This window comes from Patagioenas fasciata, chromosome 2, assembly GCF_037038585.1.
Source record: "Patagioenas fasciata isolate bPatFas1 chromosome 2, bPatFas1.hap1, whole genome shotgun sequence".
NCBI classification, from domain to species: Eukaryota; Metazoa; Chordata; class Aves; order Columbiformes; family Columbidae; genus Patagioenas; species Patagioenas fasciata.
The window spans coordinates 63,686,851-63,711,088 of NC_092521.1; the positions used below are offsets into that span (position 1 = coordinate 63,686,851).

Here is a 24,238-nt window from a genome sequence, read left to right on the forward strand (position 1 = left end):
CGAAGAGAAGGACAGAAATAAAACCAAAACACACACCACACAATAATAATAGAGGAAGGAGTAAATAATAACGCACCCGGCGTGTCCTCCTAGGCTGCGGCGCTCCGGGGGCTGCATGCAGGGGGTGCAGCCGAGGTACGAGAGAGCAGCACCCCCTACACCCGTCCCCGCCACCCACCGAGAGGGGAGGAGGCGGGGAGAAGCAGGGACAGAGCCGGGAGGTGAGGGGGGCGGGCGGCAGACTTCGCAGCCAGGGGAGGGAAGAAACCTCTGCGTCTGGGTCCCCTCCCGCTACCGCACGACCGCGTTTCCCCCGCCCGGTACTGCCGCTTTCCTGGGTTGCTTTTTCCTGCCTTCGGCCCTCCCCTTGCAAGCACGGCGGTACCTGCGCGGGAGGTGCGCCCCGGCGGCTGCAACGCTGCCCGGCAGCCGCTCCCCACCGCCCGCCCCTCGGCAGCCGCGCCGCCCGCAACCAGGAAGCAGCAGCGGGCGAGGGCACCGGACTGGCCCCGCACCCCGCCGGTGGAGCCGGGCAGGACAAGGATCCCTGAGGGCGAAGTGGGGACGGGAGCCCGTTACCCTGGGCGAGCACCGTGCTCCTGCCGGGAAGGGGAGGCGAGGCGAGTGGGCTTGGGTCACTGGGAGCTGGATTTGGCCGCGGCTCCGGTGAGGCAAGCGGGGACAACCTCGCTACCCTGTTCGCTCGCTGCCCTCTCGGGCCTGACAACCATGGGCCGGTAATTCGTCCACACAACTTGGCCTAGCGAGACCTTAGTGAACCTGAGTCGGGGCGGGAGGAAGCGCCACCTGCAATTTTAGAATCGAAGTCACGCACCCGCAACAGATACCTGGGTAACGCTGTGCTTTGCCTGGTCTGAATCGGAGTCCCAGGGCATAACTCACACGCCATCAGATGGGCATCCTGCAGCACTGTGACTCGGTGTCACGTTAGTGTGAGGTGCGGGCCACCTTCGTGGGAAGAAGTTTCAGAGCATTAACCCCGAGGGTGGGGCTGTTCGGGGTTTAGAGGGAAGAGAAACTGCCTTTGGAATTTCATCTGACCTGAGGCGAGGGGGGGAAGCAATTCACTTTTATGTATATTTTGGGCAAATAATATGAGTTTCCATCCTGTGCAAAAAATGCAAAAGTAGAAAGCAAATTTATAGATAGTTGCTTTTTTAAAGAAGTCACTTTATTTGTAAAGTTCACTGGTGATTACTGTGTTTATCTGTTGCACCTGTCAAGTGCATCATGTTTAAACCTCAGCAAATGCAGAGTTATTAAGTCAGCTACCCACTAATTCTTCAATAAGTAAGACTTTTTTTGTTTGCTATTTCTCTTTGAAGATGGAGAAGGTTTTAGAAAAATACTTTGAGTCAGATTATAAACTGTGTGTTCTTATGGATAAACAGTTTAATTTGGATAAACATTTCCACTGTATGATAGGAACATCCTACTGGTAATTCCTTACAATGAGAAGTTTGCAATGTGAGTCTATTGTAAGTATGAAGGCTACCATACAGCATGCTAAGCCTGAAGATAAAACTCTCGAGTGTGAGTTAAAAAAGATCATGGAAGGAAGGATTGCAGGGGGAAAAAAATAGATGGAATACTACCAGTATGAGCAATTCCAAGTCTGAGAATACAGACAATACTGTTTTGAATCAGCCTCTTTCCTCACACTCCCTCACTGGCAAAAAAACATTGCTTTTCTTGGAAATTTGAGGAGCACATTAAATAACTTTGGTAGTTAAGATTTTTGCATATTTTAACTTTTAAATGGCAACTTTGTTAGAAAGCATGACAAAAAGAAATCAATATTTATCGGCATTAAAAGAAGACAGTCAATTTCAATCTTCAGGTGGTCATCTCTGCCTTTTTTACATAAAATCTCAGGGTAAAATTAGATCCAAAATCCTGTCTAAACACACTCTCAGAAGGCAGATTAATAAATCATGGTAAAGAGTCTAGAACACCAGCCTCGCATATTTTCATATTACTTGTAGTTTTGAGCAAGAATAATTATGCTGCAGCTAGTGGGTCATGTGTTTACACACGTGAACATATCTTTGCATACAGATGTGCATACGCCAGTTACACATCTAAATATATATAAAAATACCCATGTGTGCATGTGTAGGTACAATTATGCATGGTTCCTCTGTTGTGGCCTAAAGGCCTATAAGAGAGTGAGGAGAGTCACAGCTGCAAAATATGGATTGTCATACAGTATGTGAAAAACAAAATGGAAAAATGATTGCCCTTGTACAGCTGTGTTGCATACCACGGTTGCATCAGCTCTCTCTTAATGTGTCAAACATCTCCGTACTTTTCAGTGTGTAGCTTCTTTTATTGTTCCGGGAATTTTGTATGTAGGCAGATGTCAGTATGCTTGTTTACATATATAGTCATAAAAATTTAGCTTCTGTAAAAACCCTAGGATCACGGACAGCATTGGTAGCTATTAATGTAGACATTCTGATTATAATTCTATTACTAATGAATGCCAGCTACTGGAAATTCTATATGGAAAAAGCAAGTGCATATGTGTCTTGGCCTACAAAGCCTGTATAATTTCTTCTTTTGTTTCCTTCCTGTTGCATAGAGAAAATAAAAATGCCGTCTTCTTTTTTAAATATTCCCCACACGCTATTTCATGCCTGCTCTTTGAGCCACTCTAGAGAGGTCTACCTGAGTATGAAAACAACTGATAGAAGGAAATTAATCTTGATTTTTTTAAATTAACTGTCCAGTAAAAATTACTTGAGATGCAAATCAAAGAAAGGGAATGGAAAGGAAGCAGAATTTGCACAATATTTCATATATATTTTTGTACTAGAATTGGCCATTTATTATTCCTAATCAGAAACAATTGACCTGGTTGGCCAATAGGTTAGACTTAGTAGGGAAACTGTAGTTTGGGCATGAAAGCCTCATAATGGGTAATCAGACCAATGTCATATAAACTCAAAGAATGATTTAATTAAAGTTCACAGAATGTTATTGGATTAAGATTAAAGAATGGCTATTCGCTTTAAAGGACTGAAAATGGCCACATGCCATAATGAGGAACCATCACTGAGGCAGTGGTGGTTGCTGATGCAAGATTAATGATATCAAGCCCTACATGGAGAGGAAACATTAATCTAGACCCAATTATGAACTAATTTGAAATTTTTGATGAGTGGACCTTCCATGAACTCCAGCTGATACCACTATCGTTTAAGTCTTAAGATCAAATCTTAATTATAAAGGCTTATGAGATTGGTGTATTTCATAAAACCTTTTTGTGATGTGTATTTCATAAATGCTTTTGTTATATATGAGGCCTTGAAAGTAACAACACAATGCTTACAGTACTTTTATAAGTAGAATCAGAACAAGTTTTTTTCCAAGAAGACTCTCATACAAGAGCAAGTGCTTGAATAATCTAACTCTGTGTACGTAATCAAACAGAACACCATTATCTGCAGATGATGAGATCTACTACCAGCTAGGACCTAGGTGTCTGCAACTGGTGAATCCCAAAGTTAGGCTTGGTTGCTGAGAATTTTCTATATGGTCATGGTGGCTAAACTTCAGAAGCTCTCCACCAAACATTTAGAAAAATGGCTCAAAATGTGTCCTTTTTCAGCAAATAAATGTGAAAGGGGCAGTAAAAAGACACTGTTTCTAAGCCTTTGAGTCTTAAAAAAAATTCATCTTTATTTTCTAAATGAACCTTGAGAATCGAAGTGTTCTGCAGCCACAAGGAGACCGACCCTTTTCAGAAAACTTGTCCAAACTCATAGTTTCCTACTACCCATGCTATTAAGGCACATTACCTTATTGTAAATATGCATTCGGAAGAAAATCTTTCTCCTGGTAAATTAGGATTCCCTACTAGATGAAGACAGCAGCGGATGGATGATAGTGTAATAGATATTGACAGACCTTTTAATTAATATGTTATATCTTTGCCTGAATGAAAAAGAAAAATAATAATTTACAGAAATGCTGGCATTTAAAGATCTGAGTGATATTGTGTTTTAGAGTAAAAATAACCTGATAATGATCAAACAAGAATTTTTGTTCAGAATTGTTTACCTAAAAATTTTCTCTTCAAATTCTAAAGCAAGAGACGAGCATTATTTTTATGTCACCCACCAATATCCTGTTTGCTGAAAAAGATCAAAAAGCTCAGTAACAGGTGGTTGTAGTAGCACAGGAGTGTGAAGATGAACATCGCAGACTTTCAAACTGATTTTCTTCATTTTGTAGGTTTTTTGTCTCTGTCTAATGCTTGCCTCTGACAACGCAGTTTTCTGTAAAAATGATTACCTCACAGGATATGTCGAACAGATCTCATGCACTGCTGCAATAATAGTCAAAAATTCCTACCACAAAAGGAGTTTTTACTCTTCTGTTTCTTCTAATGCAACCATTCCAGTGAAAGGAAAAGTTAGTAAAAATATTTGATGTGTTTCAGTGCTATTAAGCACATTAGCGTGTTTCTGTTTTTCACTAGCGCTTAATCAACTGGAAAACATACCTGATGTGTGTGGTTAATTTACAAATGAGTGAATGGAAAACAAGCCTGAGTATAAATTCGTCTTTGCTTACACAAGTCGAAGTGCCTTTATTCTCACTAATTACACGTATGGTATACGTATAGCCCTTTTTTCTTAAGCCACTTTCTAAGTGTGGTAAAGGCTTCTGTGGGCAGACAGAAAACTAACTTGAAGAAATGGATATATCCAGGGCTCTACCTACTTTGAAACTCTCTTCTTCTCATTTTCCCCTCTCCCCTTATCACACCTTGGTTCTTATATTACATGTTCTTCAGAACCGGGACTTCACTTTGGGATGACCAGCACAACACTTCCCCTATGTTAGTATAAAAGTTTTTAAAATAGCAGTCCTTTCTCAGCTTAGTGTCGGAGGGAGTTCTTCCCGTGTGTCCATTTGTATTATGCATGTTCTCAATACAACACCCAGAATGCCATGAAGTGCTGGTTTGTTTCTAAGACCAGCTTATGGGAGCCATTTGGAGAAATCAGTTTTATTCCACAGATGTGAAAGCTCTAACAATCTATCACACTGAACTTGGAAACAAATGTTAAATGCAAGGCTGTCCAGTTGGAAATCTGTTTGCTTTTTATAATGAAAAAAAGAGGAAGAATGCTTTCACTTAGTTTTAAAAAACAAGATTTATAACTCCCCAGGTGAAAGTATCCAAAAAGGGTAATTGGGGTAAAAAAACCCAACCAACCAAACCTCCCCTCGTTCCCCCACCACGCAAACAAACAAACAAGCAAACAGGCTTAAAACATAAAAATGGATTTAGTGTATTTACCAATAAGAATAATTGCCTGGCACTCACAGTTAAATGTATTTTTTTTTTCTTTACATAGTTGTAGGATTCTGACATTTGAAATTACAAATTCATTTTTATAAGGGAAATAAAAGATGTGTTAAAAATGTGTGATATAAGATAATGACTGATTTTTTTTTTTTTTTTTTGTTATGGTGTAATTCTTGAAATGAAAATCTGCCAAGGCGTAAGATTTGTGTTACATGCAATTTGTGATCACTCACCTCTTGAATTCACTGCATTTTGAAACTAAATCACAGAATGCAGATAAAATATGAGATGTCTTCACAGGAGATGTGTGCTCAGATCACTTTTACAGTAAGTAAAACATATTCTTTACATCTGAAACATTATAGCCATTATTACATTTTCTCCTGCTGCTAAAGAGAGAAACTGTAGTCGTTGTGTGGGCAGACACCTACAAAGCTCTGCTTTATTGCTATTCAACGCGTTTCCAACGAGAGGAAGTCAACCAGTCTCACACATAAAACGTACTCCAGAATGCCTGAATACAGCTGCAGCATAGAAAAACCAGCAAACATGTCTAATAACTGAACTGGGGCCTTCCCCTTCGCGCTGTTTCCTCTCCTGCTACAAAAACAGTCACGTTTTGCAGCTGGGCTTCAGCTTTGGAGGGTAGGAAATCGTGCCATTTTGCTGTTTTGCTGTTGCACAGTCTAGAGGGATTTGGAAACAGCAAGCACTTTTCAGTATAAATCTATGCAAAGTGTACCATTATAGGGCATGTACTTGCTTGCACTGCCTTCTTTCCCCTCCTCCCCCGGGAAGTACTCTTCTCTTTCATACATGGCAGCCTGTTAACCGCTCTCTTATCTTTTCTTTCAGTCGGAACGGATGAAATAGCTAGTGCAATGTAAATAAGAAGGAATTCTATCAGCTACGCTTGAAATGCTTGTTAATAAAGCACACATAACTTTCTTCTGCGACCGGCTTTAGCTAGAGTTGTCAATGTGTAACATGCCCTCCCCCGAAGTCCACATTTGCAGAGTGTTTGAAGTTAGCAAATTGAAGGTCAACAACAAAAGGAAATTGTTTGCCCCTGTGAAGTTTGTTTTTAAAAAGGAGGACAGGGTACCCTTGCAGAGTTTGCCTCACTACAATGAAACTGGCCCAGAAAGCATCAGTGCCAGTAGTATTTTTAAAGATCAGCATGACAGTACCACAGTTTGTGCCAGAGAATGTCTATTCTTGGTGATCACATCTGACTGATGGATATGTATTGACGTATGCTATGGGGTTAACAAATAGTTAAGTAGAAACAGAGAAGCTTTCAAGTAGCAGTTCATTCCTTTACAGTGTGCACTGTACTGAATTGCTTAAGACTGGAGTTTACCCCAAATTCAGAGGTGATGGGTAGGAGAGTGACTCAAACTGCAATCAGAAAGTGATTCAGATTTATACACCTAATAAATTTACCTGTAATAAAAGAATGCTGTTTGAACCGACCATGAAAAGTACTGTGAAAATAAGTATGATGGAGAAGTCTGAATCTATTAATATAGACACAATATTCAGTAATCACTGTAAATACAGTTCTGATCTTGTCTTCCTGAACAATGATAGATTGAACAGTATTGTCTTCAATTACCTTCTTATTATTTCTATGTTGTTTTTTTTCCACACTTCAATCTTCAGGAGACCTTCTTTACAGTCACAGTGCAACAAGACTCAGCTTTGAAAAGCCATAGCCTCCAAACATTCAGAAGATAAAGGACTATCCTCAGCGTTTCAAAGGGGCTTGAGCAGGTTAATTGCTGTCTCGCTTTCACAGGCAACACTGAAAACTTCACCTCAGATCAGCTCTGGATTTGACTATGCCAAGCTTTCAATTTCTTGGAGAAAACAAATATAAGGTATGGTAAGACAATGCATCTGGGTGTTCATTTTAACCTGCATGGTAGATCTAAATTCTAAATACTAACAATCCATGTAGATTTTTAGACATACATTGCAAAACCTAAGTTTGCTTGTTTATTTTTACTGGAACAAGTAACTTTCTGTGTAATCTTAGTGCAAGAAATAGCTCAAACAATGTTTTCGAGGCGTTAGGGAAAGGCAGAGTCCAAATAAATTGTTTTCCCAAACAACTGAAATTTGGTGAAATTATAAGTGGCCAAAGCCAAGTCTTCCAGTGGGTGGTGTTGACCACCTAGCATACTTCCATTTGTATCTGTGATATTTTCTGGTGCTAATTATTAGGTATTTCCCAATGTATTTGAAATAAGTGTCCTGTAAAAATTGTATGCAGTGAAGAAGCAGGAACAAATTAATTCAGCTGTTTCCCAAAATACACCACTGAGCTCTGTAATAATGCACACCATGCATCTTCTTTGTATTAGGTAATTTTAAATATTAAAGTTGCCTCTTGAAGGAAAAACAGTAGGCACCTCAGAGACAGCAATAGTCTATCATATTCCTGGTAAGTTTTTCCATTCTTCATAGCTTGAGTTAGTAGTATGAAACTTTACTTTCATCAATGGAGTCTTACTGAAAAAATAATAAACAGGAAATCAAAAAATAGATTAACTAGATGATAGTAGGAAGGAAGGTGGTGGTAAGAGGAGGTACACTTAAAAAAGAGAAGATGCTTAGCACAAAAAAAAAAAAAAAGAAAGAAGTAGAACAAATTAAAAAAAAAATAATTCAGAGAGAACTCCAACTTGAATAGATAACAGAAGCTGGAGGACTTAGTGTCTGTTCCATGGAAAGAAGATTTTCTTAAACATAATTTCCAATGAAAGAAATCCATAGCTTAGACTCTGCTCTTTTGGTGGGAGAAAGACTGAATTGCCAATGATTTATTGGATTTATCTGTCAGATGAGATGTATCTGATTTTTAGCTACAAATAGACAAAATGATTTAAGAATTAACTTATTACTAGCTAGTTTTACTGCCTATGTAAAGAACACTTTAACATTATGAGACTAATGACTAGTTATGACATGGTCAAGCAAAGTATGATTATATTTATTGGCACAAATTTCTTTCAAGGAAGAAACCCTAAATGTTTCTATACTGCAAACCGAGCAAGAAGAAGAGCTATGATTATGAAGGTTCCCTTTTTTCATAATTCAGTTATATGAGGTGTTTTGCTTCTACATACAAGGAACTATCATTCATACTTGTCCACTAGTTCATGTAATGGTCATTGGCGCAAGTGTGTAAGTAGGGATTTTTGAGAGTAGGAGACTAAAATGGGCTCTTCAGTCCGTATTAAAACACCTGAATAAATGGCCTGATTTGCAGTAGCATGTGCTTCAGAAACAGACAGTCTGATATCAGTGATGATTATTGAATGCTTATAGACTAAAGGAAGATTTGGGGCTCAGATGTGTTCCAATAGGAACACACCCTACAGTTGTCTGTCTGGATTCCTTCCTGTTTAATATGAGCTCGATAAGAAGGATGTCTGTAAAATGGGTGGAAGATGCCACCTGACAAAGGTTGCAAATAATCTGATAGGACAAGATGAAAATTAAATTCTTGAAGCAATTAAACTCTAAACTTTTCCTAAGTAATGCCTTCAGGGAAGGGAAAACAAAGGTATTAATACAAATGGGTAATAGGCAGCAGTAGTGTAGGACATGACTGGGGTTCACAAGTATACCATTCACGTTGCTGGGCAAGGGTGCACCTGTGAATCTGCCAGTGTATCATAGATTCTTATAAGCAGGACAAATAAGGGGAGAAAGGTAGTTTCATTTGTAGGAATGGAGTTCAGAGGTGGGGAACGCTAACTGAAAGCATCGGGTGAGGCAACAGCATGAGCTTCGATGCCCTGGACATGATCTGTCTGCAGCAGGGAGAAGGCACAGCCAGTGATCCCTCTTGGGGTTGCTCCATCACACCCCCATAGTTCTCAAACTCTGACATCTGCACTGCAGACGGCATGCATGCCATGGAAGTCAACCCCCTGCGATCGTTTTGGTAGTCCAAAATTTCCTGATGAAGACTAATGAAGAGGTGTGATGGTGCGTGCTGAGTTAAAGAATGCAACCACGATGCCAGACTGCAACTGATGTTACTTACAGCTGTGGTAGTTTTACGGTGCCAACACCAAGTGGCCCAAATAGCTGGCAAAATTTTTAGCTTCTTCATAGGATCAAATATTGGGAAGAAACCTTTTTGTTAAATTTCTTATGCAAGTCCATGGTAGGGGTTTAGTGAAGCTACCTGAGAGGGCTATTTGTTAGACTAAGTATTTTCTTTCTGTTTTTTTTTTTTTTTTTCCTGACTAGAACTGATTTTTGAAGATTTGTTTTCTTAAAATTGGTCATCAAAGTTACTTGAAAGCTAAATATTGGAAGCAAAATATTGTATACAGTTATCTCTGCTTCAGTACTATTTGTAGCTAAGACAAAGATATTTGTGCATGTAAATGGTTGCCACTAAGCAGAGAGGTGACAGCAATGTGGAAGAGGTAAAGATGGCTGCTGAAATATTGCATAAATGACTGACTACGCACTATCTTTGTTTAGTGGGATGAGACATCCAGTGTTCCATGTTTTACAACATGCCCTTTTTCTAAAATGAAGAAAATGCAAAGTATACTCTGTTGTTGTACCGCTCACACAGCTGGGGAAGGACTGAAGTCTGATGCATCACCCAGAGAGATGATGTAAATTGGAAACTTGACATTTCAAGGGAAAAAAATACTTAAAATGGAAAACAGAAAAAAATGCTAGTTACTTGTCTGCAGACAGCAGACTTTCCAAGAAGAAACAAAACAAATAGAAAACAAGCAGATCAAGATATTTTTGTGAATGCTTTCGAACTTACTGTCAACACCTCCGTTGGGGAGCAGCCAAATTCAATGAATTTAGAATTAAAGTGAGTGTATTCATAAATAGTAGCATATATTAATAATTTCATAAAAACAGACAAATCTTAAAACTTCATCCCAAAGCATTCAGTTCTGTGTACATGTTCAGAAAAGTCTTCATAAATTAATGAACCTGTGAAGGCCAACATCTATAGTTATAGCTTGTAATTATATAGCGATAGATGTAAATTACTGGAAAAAATGAATCACAGCAGAACAGCTGCCAGTGATTGAAATTATCCCTCTAAAAATATTGATGTGAGAAGTTTTTTGTAGACCAGTCTTATCTATGGTTCAGCCTTAGCCCAGGAAAGTCTTTGTCTGAAAACAGCTTTGTTTCAGTCATACTTCTATGCTATGCATGGGGTTTTTTTCAGATTATTTTGTGTAATATTTCCTTCACACGTGAAACTGTTGCGTATCTTTCATTAACTTTTGGGTTTGGTACCACAGTGATTGTAGGCCATGGCTAGGTTTCTCTTCCACAATTTTCCATCAAGCTAATTGTAAATCTGAAAAAATTCAAAGAGTCCCTAGAAATTAACAAATGAAAAGGCGTTTTGCTAGATAAATTGTAAACAATGTCCAAAATAATAGATGTAGGAAGAAACAGCTAACATAATTTTACAATAGCCATTTTAAGATGATAAACAAACAAAAAAAATATCACTATACTTGGCAATCAACATCATTTACTGTTCTATTTTGAACTTTGTTCAAAGATCAGTTTTGTGAAACTATTATTGTAAATCAGCATGTACTGGAGCCACAATACTGTCCAGAATAGCAGAAAATAGTTTTATTTTTTTATTAGTAATATAACTGGTGCATAATTTTTACATCAAGTGTCAGCATTTCTCAGCATGAGAAAATGATGTATTCAGAAATGATGTATTATAGAGTGAAAAATATAAAAGTGTTCTACTGTAGAAAAACTATGAAAGGAAAATATATTTTTGATGACAGTAATGACCCATCAATCCAGGTTAAGTCAGGTACATATTTAATACCACAAGACCCTTAGACTGAACACCTCTTTACATAGCAACATTTAGTTTTACAGGTAACATACACCTCACCCCTGTTACCAAAATCTCTTGTATTTAAAATTCTCCAACTTGAACTTCACCAAAACGAAGGTAGGCGTGTAGTATGAACTAGAAAGGTCTGAAGCCAGTTATGTGCTAATTGAGTATATAACCCACGCAAACTTACACAAATCCTTAGAGGGGAAGGTAGAGATGACATCGTGAGATTATCTGTGCCCTCAATTCTCCCTGTAAACATCTGCAGAGCTATCTCATTATCCTCCTTCCAGTTACTTTAATACCCTCAGTTGCAATAACACATATGTTCAAAAAAACCCCAAACAGAATGTGCAAAAACCACCCACTCCCACCCCAAATAAAAACACCCACAGACATCATGACTGCCGTTAAGGCCAGGGTGTACTAAGACAACTACCAAGCAAGCTCACCGATAATATTTGCCTCTTTATACACCTTCTCATCTGTCTGTGTCCATTTGCTATCTTTTCTGTTATTTAAAGTCTTTATAGTATCCACTATCCTTTACTTTAATGTTGGAAATGGCATGCAGCAGAAAAAGGCCTTGGGTTCATAGTGACCTTAATAAACATTGTTGCAGCTAGCGCACTTTTTTTTTGTTGTGGTGGTTTTTGGGTTTGGTTTGGTTGGGTTGGGTTTATTTTGTTTCATTTTTCTTTCATTTGACTACATCGGTTTCTCATGCTGTGGGACTGTAGTTCATTAACAACTTTGACGAATTCTGTACTACCTCTATTTTTAATAAGAATTCCCACCTCCTGCCGGTTTGGCACAAACTAAGGGCTTCCATACAATCTGATTTGTAGCCAGATGGGGAAAATAATATCTGTTTTAACAATGAGCGAACATATTTTGTTCATGGCTATTAGTTAGCTTCTGATTTTCCACTCAAATGGGGAAGAAATAAATCACTGTTTGGAAATCTTATGCCTATCTTTATAAAAACCCTGTCAATAAATGTAAGAAATAATGTGTTTCTACAATAAGTTTCCACATTTGCTTTGTTGAAACCAAACTGCAAAAATTAAAGGATCCTTTTCAGGAGTAAGCCTCTTTTGCTCATCTTGAAGGCTTAACAAGTCAAGTAGAATGTCTCCAGCCTCACTGCAAATCTTGTGTTTGTGCTGCGTGCCGGGAATAGCACTGAAAAGTGTTCAAGGCATATCTGCATGTGGGCAAAAAAGTGCTTTTGGTGAGTGTTCCACTTGCAAAGAACAGCTTGCTGAATGTCATCTTGCACTTAGATTCACTGAAGCTGCCTGTTCAAAGCAGTATGCAACTGTGATCCTTAACTCTTAAATCTGGACTGATGTAATCAGTCTCTTTTCCTTAAGTTAACGAGGAGATCTATGTTGATTTTAATGTCAGCTTAATCAGACCATAAGCTCTCCTGGGAAAGGAACTGAATTTTCTGTGATGTGTGGCATCCAGGCTGCTGTCAGAGATTTAATTCAGGGTAATAACAGTAGTTACAAAAAAAAAAAAAAAAAAAGCTGGAAACCTTTTTATTAAGTATAGAAAAGAGTATTTTAATTATAACCTCTGTCATAAGGTCACTGTTCAAGTGAAATACTAGGTTAAAATAAAACATCAAGCATCAACTAATATGTCTCTTGCTCAGCACTGTCTATTAATTATGTCTTCTGTTTCTTCAATAATAGAATAATACTTAGCAATTTCACATTCTCAATTGTTTTTCTCTCTCTTCTTGTAAAATCATATAATGGTTTTGGTTGGAAGGGACCTTAAAGATCACCTAATTCCAGGTGCCCTGCCATGAGCAGGGACACCTTCTAATAGACCAGGTTGCTCAAAGCCCTGTCCAACCTGGACTTGAACACTTCCAGGGATGGGGCATCCACAGCTTCTCTTGGCAGCCTGTTCCAGTGCCTCAGACTGCCTCATTTTGCTTGCAAAATACTAAATTTAGTTTTGTGTTGTCAATTTCTCTCTTTCTATATCCAAGTCTTACATATTAGATCACAAAGTAAATAAATAATTCTTCTTTATCCAGTAATACTGAGAATTAGTGACACAGTGCATCATTATTTCATGCCTGTACTTGGAAAAAACCCACTTTAGGATTAGATCGTGCGACTTCTTAATGCAGTATGGAGGACTTTTTACAAACACACCTATTAAAAACCAATGACATTAGTTGCAAAATTATTTATTACATGGGGTTTCAGGAGGGGTGAAATCGTGTTTTGTACAGTGATGTTTTATCAGGAGCCATTCACACCTGGATATACTGCTCAAGAGAAGTGCTGAGCTAATAGGGCTATAAAAGTGATGTCTGTCAGCATGATTAGAAAACTATGTAATATAAATGCACTGCCACCTGCCTTCTTCCACAGAAACTGTCACAGTCTTTCCATTTCAAGGCTGTCTGTGAGTTAAGGCCTTGGCTTGTATGGCCCAATTCAATGCCTAGCTTCTGCTGAGACTGATAATTAATTTTTCAGTTATAACAGGCTTCAGACTGAACTACTCTGAAAAGAGATAAAAATACTGGATGTTACACTTTTCTGGGGCAAGAGATAGAAGATTTTCTTTCTATTTGATGTATTCTGAGATTTTTTTTTTATTTGAGAAAAAAATGTAATTTACCTTTTGCTCTTGAAAAATTAGTCTCATTTAGGAAAAACTCCAGCTGTTTTCCTCCATTTTTCCAACCATTTAATTAAGAGAAAAAGACTGTCATTAAGAAATAAATGCAGACGGTTTGGAAAAGGATAATGTGATAATCAGGACACCTAACACAAAGTTCATGCACAACTGTTAGCACCTGATGTGTGCATTAGCTATTTTGATGGACAAAATCACTTTTGTCTTTTATGTAACTGTTTCCCCTTCTCCAAATCCATGAAACTGTCAAATTTGATCTCTGTTCAGAATAAGATGAAAAGTTAGCAGTAGAATTGTGTAAATATTTCCAGTGCTTTCTGAGTGCATTTAATCAAGGAAAAACAAAACAAAAAATAATTAAAAACAAAAACAAACAAACAAAAAAACAAAACCAAAAAACAACCAACCAAACAAACCCCAAACATTAATTTTTCCATGTTTTTCTCCATTTTTATATTGCATTCTCAAGAAGAAAAACATGTCATTGGTTGCGGCTTCCTGTCACAAGTGTTTGGGACAAGCATCTCAAGGAGTCAAGAAGGCTGAAGTGAAACACTTGTAGAGTTGCTTGCTTTTGAAATAGCGTATATATTAAAGGAGAGACTTTTTAGGGTAGTGAAATAGTGAAGAGGACTCTTGAAGCCTTGTCAGAGCCCTGGCAGAGAGGCAATTAGCAAAGCCAGCCATTGATCAAACTTCTCTCTTCATTACGGGTAAGGCTCATGCATATATAGTGGATTGTCCAGCAGTGACAAGAGAAAATGCAAATTTGCATTCAGCCACTTATACTGTCAGGAGCTTAATTCTTCTAGAAATTATGCTTCAGTTAAAGGACTTCTTTTCCCAAAAAAGAAAAAAAAATATCTAGAAGACAGTATCTTCTGCAACTCCCTTATCCTTTAAGGACTGAAAGAGCTGTAGGGATTTTAGCTTTTGGAGGATGGAAAGAAAGCACAAGATCTGAAAAGCAGATCTACAAGATTTCTGTCCATCTTTACTCAGGAAAGACATTTAAATGCATGCTTACAGCAACTCCCGTGGGATTCAGTTGTGTGTTCTAAACTGGGCCTCAGGAGTGTTATGAAGAATCGAGGTCAATAAGCATACACACTCAATTAGTGATGGCACAGTGATGAGGTCTACTAGCTCATCAAAAAGCTTGAATTTTGAGATGCTCCTGACTAGGTAGAAGAATCCCTTTGCAATCAAATAACTTTTTCTTAGGAAATTTAAACAAAAAACAAAAGAAAATTGAAAGTATGGACACTACTTGATGAATTTAATCTCACTTTCTCTTCATCAGAGTCCCTGATACCAATTATTTTTTCAGCTATGTCTCACAAACATCATTTGCCTGTCTTAATCTGTTTTTCAACAATACTAATATCACTTCAGAGAAAACCTGCGATTTCCGAATCTGAAATACAAGACTGAATTACCTCCATCCAATGTGGTTTTGGTAGTAGTTGGTCTGTCTAGTCTTCAAAATGAAACTTTGTAAAAAATTTTCAATATTTTTATTTAACTTGATCAGAAATCACTGCATTATTATAAGTTTTCAAAGTACAACTTAGTCTTATATCTCTCCCGATAATGTTCTTAGGATAATAAAGCTATAAATGTAATTAAAAAACAAAATAAAACAAACTTAAGACTATTCGTATGGACAATTGTATCCTTTGGAGAATGAGGTCAGAGATCAGTCAGTCCAGGCATGACTGAGCCAATAATAAGATGCAGGCAGGCACCTAAGTGCATCATTTATGATTTTAATGTACAGATTGATACGAAGTACAGTGAAAGCTGCATCCCACACTGACAAGCAGTCATTAAAGAGAGGAGGAAAGAATTTTACTCACTGAAGGAAAGTATTGTCTACTAGCTCGTCATATATAGGCAGCAACCACTTGGCTAACAAAGCAATATATACATATTGAAGGAGAGGAAACAATTCTGGTTTTCATTAAGAAGAGTGGCCTATTTATCTCCTACATAAGCATGGATTAACATGAGTTTTGGAGCAAAAGAATAGGTCTGTCTGGTTGTCCTTAAAGGGGTGAAAGGAAGGAGAGCTAACGTTCCACCAAAGGGTGGGAATGGGAGATGTAAGTGTATCTAAAGGTGCACTGTGAACGTGTTTCCCTGTTGAAAGCTAAAAGAAGTTGTAATGAGAAAAATTTCTGGTGGAAGCTGCTGAGCAGGAGACAAAGACCCAAGCTCCAAATGACAACTTCTCAAAATGGATATCAAATCACATAAATAGGGGAGAAAGGCTTTTCTTACCTAAGCTTGCTTTAAGTACACTAGTCAAGGTTTTCTTTCACTTCTACATATCTATCTATCTATCTATCTATCTATCTATCTATCTATCTATCTATCTATTCTTTTTGATAACGATTTGTAACTGTGCTGGTTTGGGATGTTGTGAATAAATACTTGTATTTGCGTTCTATCGTAACTGAGCTTGAGTGGAATTTAATGTAACTGGAAGAGCACAACATTGCTTACCTAAATAATTCTGTATTCTGGGTTACCTCCTGCCTCTGCCTCCTTAGTATGCACTTGTGTACTCAAATGGTAACAGAACAGGCTCATTTTAATCACACCAGTCAGATGGAGGGTTCTCATCACAGACATCAGGAAAGAGTCATGGTTAAGTGTGAGGCTTGCAGGGAAAATGTCAGTGTCATTATTGGTTTCCACTGCATTGAAGGCTGAAAGAATCTTTAAAAAAATAGGACAAAGCCACATGCTTTACAAGCTGCTCAGTAGCTTTGGAGTGAAAACTATGTAGGAGATAAGGCATAAACATTTCATGAACCAGTAAGCCTACAATATCATCTTCCAGTGCAGCAGGCTCTTTCTAAAATCTTTACAGTGCATTGCTCTTGCTTCCCCCAGGGGTTTTCTCCTTTATGAAAAGTGGAATGATATGAATTCCAAAGGCAGGAGATTTTGTAAAGGAAGGAAAGAAGATGTTTCATTCAAAACTGAAATGTGAAAATTGCTGTATTTAACTGACATTTAGACTTTATCTATATTATGAAAGCCCATGATCTGGGATTGCTCTTCCATCCTCTTACTCTACCTTTATTCCTGCACCTCTCTGAAGGTGTATGCTTCAGTGTAGGTCTCTGATGCTCAGAAACAAAAAGAAAATGCTTTTTGATTAACACATCCGTGTTCCACAATCCATTATAAAAACAAAGAAATCATTATTTAAGTTGATGTTTTATCTCCAGGTATATATTGTTTATTATGTTTTTAATTATTGTTATTACAACATTGCTTGCAAGATCCTGCCTGGATTATATTTGCCCGTCATAACAGCAGAGTCAAAAAGCACAGTAAGGACCATTGAGCTGAAGAAAACCTAGCCTAGGTGGACAAGCCAAATTAAGAGACAAATGGATGCAAAGAGAGATGAAATTGCTTGCTTAAATCCGCAGAGTTTACCTGTGACAGTGGCTGCAAACAGCCTGGATCTTACTGAAACAAAGCTGTCAGATCTAACGGTTTGTTGAGCTTTGAAAAAAATATGGCCACGCGTCTGAAATGTGCAGTTAATCTCACCCAAATTTTATAAATCAAAGTCCTACACAAAAGCTACCTGGGAAAAAATTAAAACCATGTAACAATTCATATTCAGCTATTGTGCTTGTTTTGTTAAATGTCTTCTCCATTCCTAGCTAGTTCCCTTCAGCCTAGTGATATCTGATCTTGAAAAACTGTAACATTCTGTACAAAAATGAGTTTACAGACAGAATCATCTGTGAATCAGATGACTCTCTATAAGCAGATTGTCCATGAGGGACATGATCAGTGGTGAGGAGAAAACATCACATGGTACCTAATCTCTAAATGTTGGTTGATGCCTCAAATCAGGAGGAAGGCACCGTGACACACTCTGGCTAATGGGCAATGAGAAATTTCAGTGAATCTTTCTGGGTAAGGAACACGAGTCATTCTTCATGAATATAGAAAAATTAACAAAGACAATTGCTAGATTTCCCATATTTCATCTGAAGCTACATCATCTGAGACACCCAATTTCTGAGATAGAAATCCCTACACAGTGTTCAGCGAACGTTGCATATGGCTGAGTACTTTGTATAAGTGAAGAAGATAATTAAATCAAACAAGGTTTCAAGAGCTTGTTTCTCCAATTAATTTTGAATGCAATAGAGATAGAGCATGCATTTCACCAAAAAGTAGTCAAAGCCTAGACTCTTTGTATGTGGCTTGCACACCTGCAAAGATGGGGGAATAAAAGGCATGGAGCTGCCATTGGTGACAGAATAGCTCGCTCCATTGTTTATACTTTATGAACTGGAAAATACAGTATAATGCGTTCCTGCATGCTTATTATGTGAAGAACTCTAGCCTGCTAGTGGAGAGCGGTTATTAAGAAATGTGATGGAATTTCTTTCTTAAAATTCCAATACTACTGTTAGAAGAGTGTGAGGAAAGATAAAAAAATAAATGACAGACAAGATCTATTACAGTTTTTGTTTCTTTTAAAAGAAAGTTACCCCACATAAGTTACATACTCTCTGCTGTCTGGCACGTAATGCCTGGTTTTGTTAGGTGCATATGCGTAATCCTAATCCCTCTTTTTTTTTCCTTCTATAGTCAGCATAATACCAACTGTGACAGGTTACCAAAACTCTAGCCAAACCTTCTGGACAAGATTTGGGAACAAACTGGCACTCTGACGCTTTTTCACTTCAGGAAGCTTTACCAATATGCTGTTTTGAAGCATGTGATGGTTACGCTGAGGGTCACAATCTGCTCTAGTAGTTTAGAGAATCCCTCTTAGATACGTGACAACAATTTCAGCCTTCACCACTCTCAGGGGACTAGCTAACAGTTAAATATCTGAAATCCAAAAAGTCACCTCATTAATCAAACTAAAATCAATATAAGATATGCATATAATTGAGCACAGAAGAGGCAGAGTCAAAGAATGCTCACCTTGTCTTTCAATTATTTACATTTCTGTGTTGTTACCTGTAACGGTCTGACTGGTACACCAGCAAGCATGGACAACCTTAAAGAAGACTACTTGTGCCAACAGAAATGTCACGTACTGGCGAAATCTCTTCTTCCTCTAGAAACTCACCCATGATGTAACATACCCCTTTCACTCCAATATAGGGTTTTTCTGGAAATAGGTTCTTCTGCAACATTAAAATAAATAATATTACTCCACCATTTGCCACAGGTCCCACCTTTCTGTCAATGCTCTGCAACTGTCGCTTGGCAGCATCTGCTCCCATCTCTTCACTGGGGTTGTCTGTAGCTGAACATCTCCAGTGATGCAAATAGTTTCTTGGTCTTGTTTACACCCATGGTGTTTTCCTTTTGGTGAGGAACAAACTGAAACAATGCATTTGCTTTTAACAGCAATGTCATGGGCCAATGCCATAAGGCACAGACAACCTGGCTGTCCCTGCCTGACCCCAGAAAAACAGCACGAGAATTCCAGCTGCTCTTGCTGACCAGAGGGGTGGGTATGTATTTTCTGAGGCTTTTGGTCCAATTTAGCCACAGAAAATAGGTCAGGATGAAACCCAGTTCTTCCCATCTGAAATGTGTCCATCACAATTTAGACTTCTAGTTTATTTGTGTCCATTAGCTACATCAAGAACTTTGCTTGCTTGCACTACTCTGAAATGTTGAAGGAGAAGGATGGAGAGAAAACACTGACTGTAATGGACAGCAGGTAAGGAAAGGACCCTGAGTGATACACCACAGCACAAAATGTTCTGTCCCTCCTGTCTCAAACAAGAAAAACAAAATCCCTTCCAAATGCAAGGAATTAAATTATGCTAAGATGAACACCATTCAGGTTCATCAGCTGTTCTTTCCTTGGATAAGAGAGTTTTACTTAGCAGAGGACATTTATTAATAGTTCTTCCTCTAATGTTTTTTTCGTTAACCAAGCATACTCCTGGTTCTCATTAATTATATGGATCCCAAGATACTTGCTGGTAGTCGCAGTCACTCAGAGCTGAGCAATATGAGAATAGAATATTATTATAATAACTGTGTCATAAGCAGCTCTTACCCAAGTACATTTAAATTAATGGATCTAAGAAATTATTCCTTTTCTAATGAGAATCACTAAACATGAACCTGAATTTTAGCAGCATCTGAAAAGGCGTAAAAGACTGTCAGTGGTTTCAAAGCCGAAGCAGCAGTTTGAGCAGTTAGTCTCTAAGGTGAAAAAAAAATATGGAGAAAAAGTCTTAAAAACATTAAACTGAGTATTTTACAAACAAAACTACAGGTAAAACTGATAAAAATTCTTATTTTGGGGATTACAAATTAAAATACATTTAAAGTCCATCTAGAGAAAATGAACTAAGTGAATGTATGGAAAAACATAATGCCTTTGCCTGGAAGAACTTCTGATCTAAATACACAATGAAAAGACAAGAAATGTATAATACAAGCAAGCACACAAAACCAAATGAAAGGCAACTGTATTTAGCATATTCTGTGGACCCTAATAATTCATTATCCAGCTGAAAAGTTGAACCTTGTGCATTAAAATAGTATTTAACAATGATGGAAACTTGGAAATAGAAAGCTTGGGCAAGAGGGGGCAAAGTCAGTGGCACTCAGCAGAAGTTGAATGACAGAATGGCTAGATACAACAAAGTCTCTAGGTACCTTTTAATAGCCTTTCTTGTTCCTTTAGTTGCTGGCTGTAATTTGACGCTCCCAAAATGACAGAATGTACAGTAAATACCAGAAAATAAACTTAGCACTTAGGTGTATGCTGGATCAGCTACTGTCATGTCTATTTTACTGCATTCTCTTTTACAAACCTTCAGATATTTCAGTGGAGGATGCAAACATTCTTAAAATACAATGCAAATCTTTACAAGGAGGTGGGATCCCCATCTTGATTAAGGTCTTGTTGCAACAGTGATAAATGGTTAGGTGCACCAGGCTCTAAATATGGTCATTTTTAAGAATCACATAACTCTTTCTGTCCTTGCTGCCTGTAAAAACAATCATTTTCTCAATCCAAATCTTCAATACACACAAGATTTATCATCTGTGAGAAAGTCTCTCTGTTCATAAAGTGGTGTCTTCGTGCATATAAGTTTTTAAGGTTTTGAAAACTAGAAATTAAAAAAAAATCTTTTTGTCTGGCTACAGAGCCAAGAGCTACAAAATTGCCTGTCCTGTTTACTTATTGAGATTCAGAGGGCCACAGAAAATGATAATGAGCCTTTCCTGAACAAAGGCAGCCATTATAAATTAAATACTTCAATTTGTCAGTATTTTGGCTACACTACTACAAGAATATGGGAAATAATTCTGTCTGGGTTTGACCTTCAATTTTGCATTGAGGTAACCAGAGCTATCTCAATTATTTACAGTGATGAACAGATACAAGTTCTTTTTCTCAGAAGGAATATAAATTCTCAAAGTTGATACTTAACAATGGAAAAACCTAGTCAACTTTGTGAGTATGAACAGTCTTCTAATGGAATGAATTCTGACTAAATCTAGAAGAACTGTCATATGAGATATTACAGCTAGAACACAGCCTGAAATCAGATCCAGAGATCCTGGCTCTTATTTTCTAGTACGTTAATTAATACATGGATCTTTCCATCTGAACCTCTAATGAGGCCCAGCTTCCTCCACCCACACAGAGGGAGAATCTTTAATATGACTTAATCACTAACAGAAGTGTGAGTTGGTACATTCGTTATCCTTAATGTCAGTCATTTTCCCAGAGCAGGAAACTAAGAGAACCATAGCAAAAAGGAGGACCCAGTGGACAGAAGAGCCCAGAGACATATCAATCTTTTTGCCAACAGCTGATTTAGGTATGAATTATGAAGGCAATACCATTTTGCTACAACAATCTTTAGCAATTGTTTCATTTCAGAAACTCCAAAGGGTTTGGGCAGTTTGAGCAGAAAGGAAGAGAAACACAAGTGGAAACTGCACAAGTCTCTGTGGTTTGTCAAGGAAGTACATTTGTTTCATGAATCTTCTGTTCCAAGACGAAATGCAATGGGCAATATTCTTCTGCTACATCAGTACTGCAATTTTAAATGTCTGCAATTCCAGAGGACATAAAAAGGATTAGTTAGTAATGCTATTGAACACTGCTGGAGTATTAGGTCTCTGAGCCCTCCAATCACTATCTGCGCTCTCCTAAATAACGATCTCTGTGCCATCTAGTACCAGCACACCTTTCCTGGACATGGTCTTCCATTCAACACTCATGGAACCCTTTCTCCAAAGGTTTAAAGTTTTATGTTATTTGATGGCCTATAACAACAAATGAAAAATCAGTCCTGAGAAAAATTAAAATATTACTGAAAGGGGCACCTGAACTTACTGCTGGTGATGGCACTGTCCTTCCTGAGTAAAAGGAAGAAAACTAGCAGTCTATACAAATATTATTAAACTCTCTCTAGTCTTGCACCAATGCTCATGCATTATCCTTGGCATGCCATTGCAGGGTCAGGAAAAACTGACATCACTGTGGCAACTTGTCAGTGTCATACAAATGGCGTGGATTCAAATACAAACTGTGTAAAACTTGGAAACCTGCTGCACATTGCTAATACGTTAGACTTACAGGACAGTTTAATTACATGTTAGATGAAGATCATTAAGAGATATGGGATAAATTTGTCCAAAGTTAGGTAGTTACTTGATAGATTTAAGCAATTTCAAGTAATTGAATATTTATGCAACTCTACACGTTTTTCCTTTGTCCTTGCATTGACTGAGTCTGCTTGATTTGTAACACCTATGGCAATCATAGTATAATTTTGGCTGGAAAAGACTTTTGGGATCATAGAATCCAACTGTTAACCTAACACTACCATGTTCACCACTACACCATGTCCCTAATCACCACATCTATGTGTCTTTTGGAGGCCTCCTAAAGCTTTCCTGTATCAAATCTAAACCTCCCTGATGCAACCTGAGGCCATTTCCTCCTGTCCTGTTGCTCGTTACTTGGGAAAAGAGACTAAAACCCACCTTGCTAGGATATAGAAATAAGAGGAAATTCTCCTACAAACTGACAGCAAACCTTGGTGATGTTATCAGGTTATCTATCACAAGCTTTTTAGTTTTGATCTATGTGAAGCTTGCAACAGTTATTGCTGTCACATCTGAATGATATAGTATTAACATTTACAATAGGAAATGGCTTGAAAACTCAACAAGACTGAATAAAGGAGACATTACTGAATTTTTAGGATCTGAGCAATTTATCGCAATTGTCTTACATAGGTTTGTTCCAGAGTTCAACTAACAATTCAATTCTGAGAGTAATACATGCAGTCATTTCTGAATTTGAAAAGAAAAAAAACCCAGAATCTTGTCCTTACAGATAACATTTTTATTTCATATACATTTTTGAATGTCTATTACCAACTTTATCTTAGCAATTCATACTGCATTTACAGTTTCTTCCATTTTATTGCAGATATGCAATTAACTGGCCAGGAATTAATGCAATCTTTTAGTAAAGAATTTGACAAAAAAATATTACTGATTTAAGGATGAAAAACATCCCTCTAAGTGCTATTACGGTATAAATTTTTTTCCACGGTGTTTTTTCATTATTTTATTTTTAATCTTATTTGTGAAGTTTTGACACTTTTGAGTACATTTAATATAGTGAAAACCAGAGTTCTGATGTTACAAATCACTCAGTGGAGGCTCATTATATTTTTATTATAACATTTAAAAATAAAAGAGATTTGGAAATACTTATTCTCATCTATAATTTCAGTGCTGAAATGCCGTGACAGCACAGGATGAAGAAATGGAAAAGACCAAGTCTGAAGAAATATTAGCAGGAGGAAGGAAAAGGGAAAAAATGTGGAAAAATGAGTTATTCAACTCTCCTGTAACGTTTATAAATCTTCCTCTGCCTGCTCTCTCTTCCTTTATGAGCATTATTAGGCAATGTGCAAGAAGTTACTATTTTATGACTGATGAGTAAGGAAACTCGAACTGTATTTTGAATGTTGTTTACCACCTTACAAGGACTTAAGTATTCCTTGAATACTTAATATTTACAAAACCAAGTAGGCAAAGACAGGAAGGCTAAGAAATCAAGGTTTCTAAAGTTAAGAAATGCAAAGAAATGCACTAAGTGCATAATCAAATTACTATTCATTTGCACACGGACTGGGCAGTGTTCTCTAGATAGACAGTTGTTCAGTATTTTGGCTATCATACCCCACTTCTGGTCAATGTGCAGGTACAAAAAGGCATTAAAAAAAGGCTTAAAAATGCCTTTTTATGCCTTATTAATCATATTGACCCTATACAAAAGAAATGCCATT

At 37.7% G+C, this 24,238-nt stretch overlaps 1 protein-coding gene and 1 long non-coding RNA gene across 5 annotated transcripts in view; one reads left to right on the plus strand and one right to left on the minus strand.

Moving 5' to 3' along the window:
• Nucleotides 1–968, minus strand: part of MBP (myelin basic protein) — a 115,321-nt gene extending 114,353 nt beyond the window's left edge. For 2 of the 3 annotated variants that reach the window (XM_065831423.2, XM_065831427.2), the window contains exon 1: nucleotides 77–207. The gene's annotated coding sequence lies outside the window, so the exon portion shown is untranslated. Of the gene's footprint in view, nucleotides 1–76; nucleotides 208–848 lie in introns of those variants that run through there. The other variant, XM_065831425.2, reaches the window with a different exon arrangement.
• Nucleotides 113–12,208, plus strand: LOC139827183 (uncharacterized). 2 transcript variants are annotated; one of them, XR_011737483.1, is made up of 4 exons: nucleotides 113–958; nucleotides 5,539–5,671; nucleotides 7,010–7,227; nucleotides 9,854–12,208. It is a non-coding gene; the product is annotated as an uncharacterized lncRNA (long non-coding RNA). The 2 variants fall into 2 exon arrangements; XR_011737482.1 differs by having other exon boundaries at nucleotides 7,010–12,208.
• The last annotated feature ends 12,030 nt before the right edge of the window (nucleotides 12,209–24,238 follow it).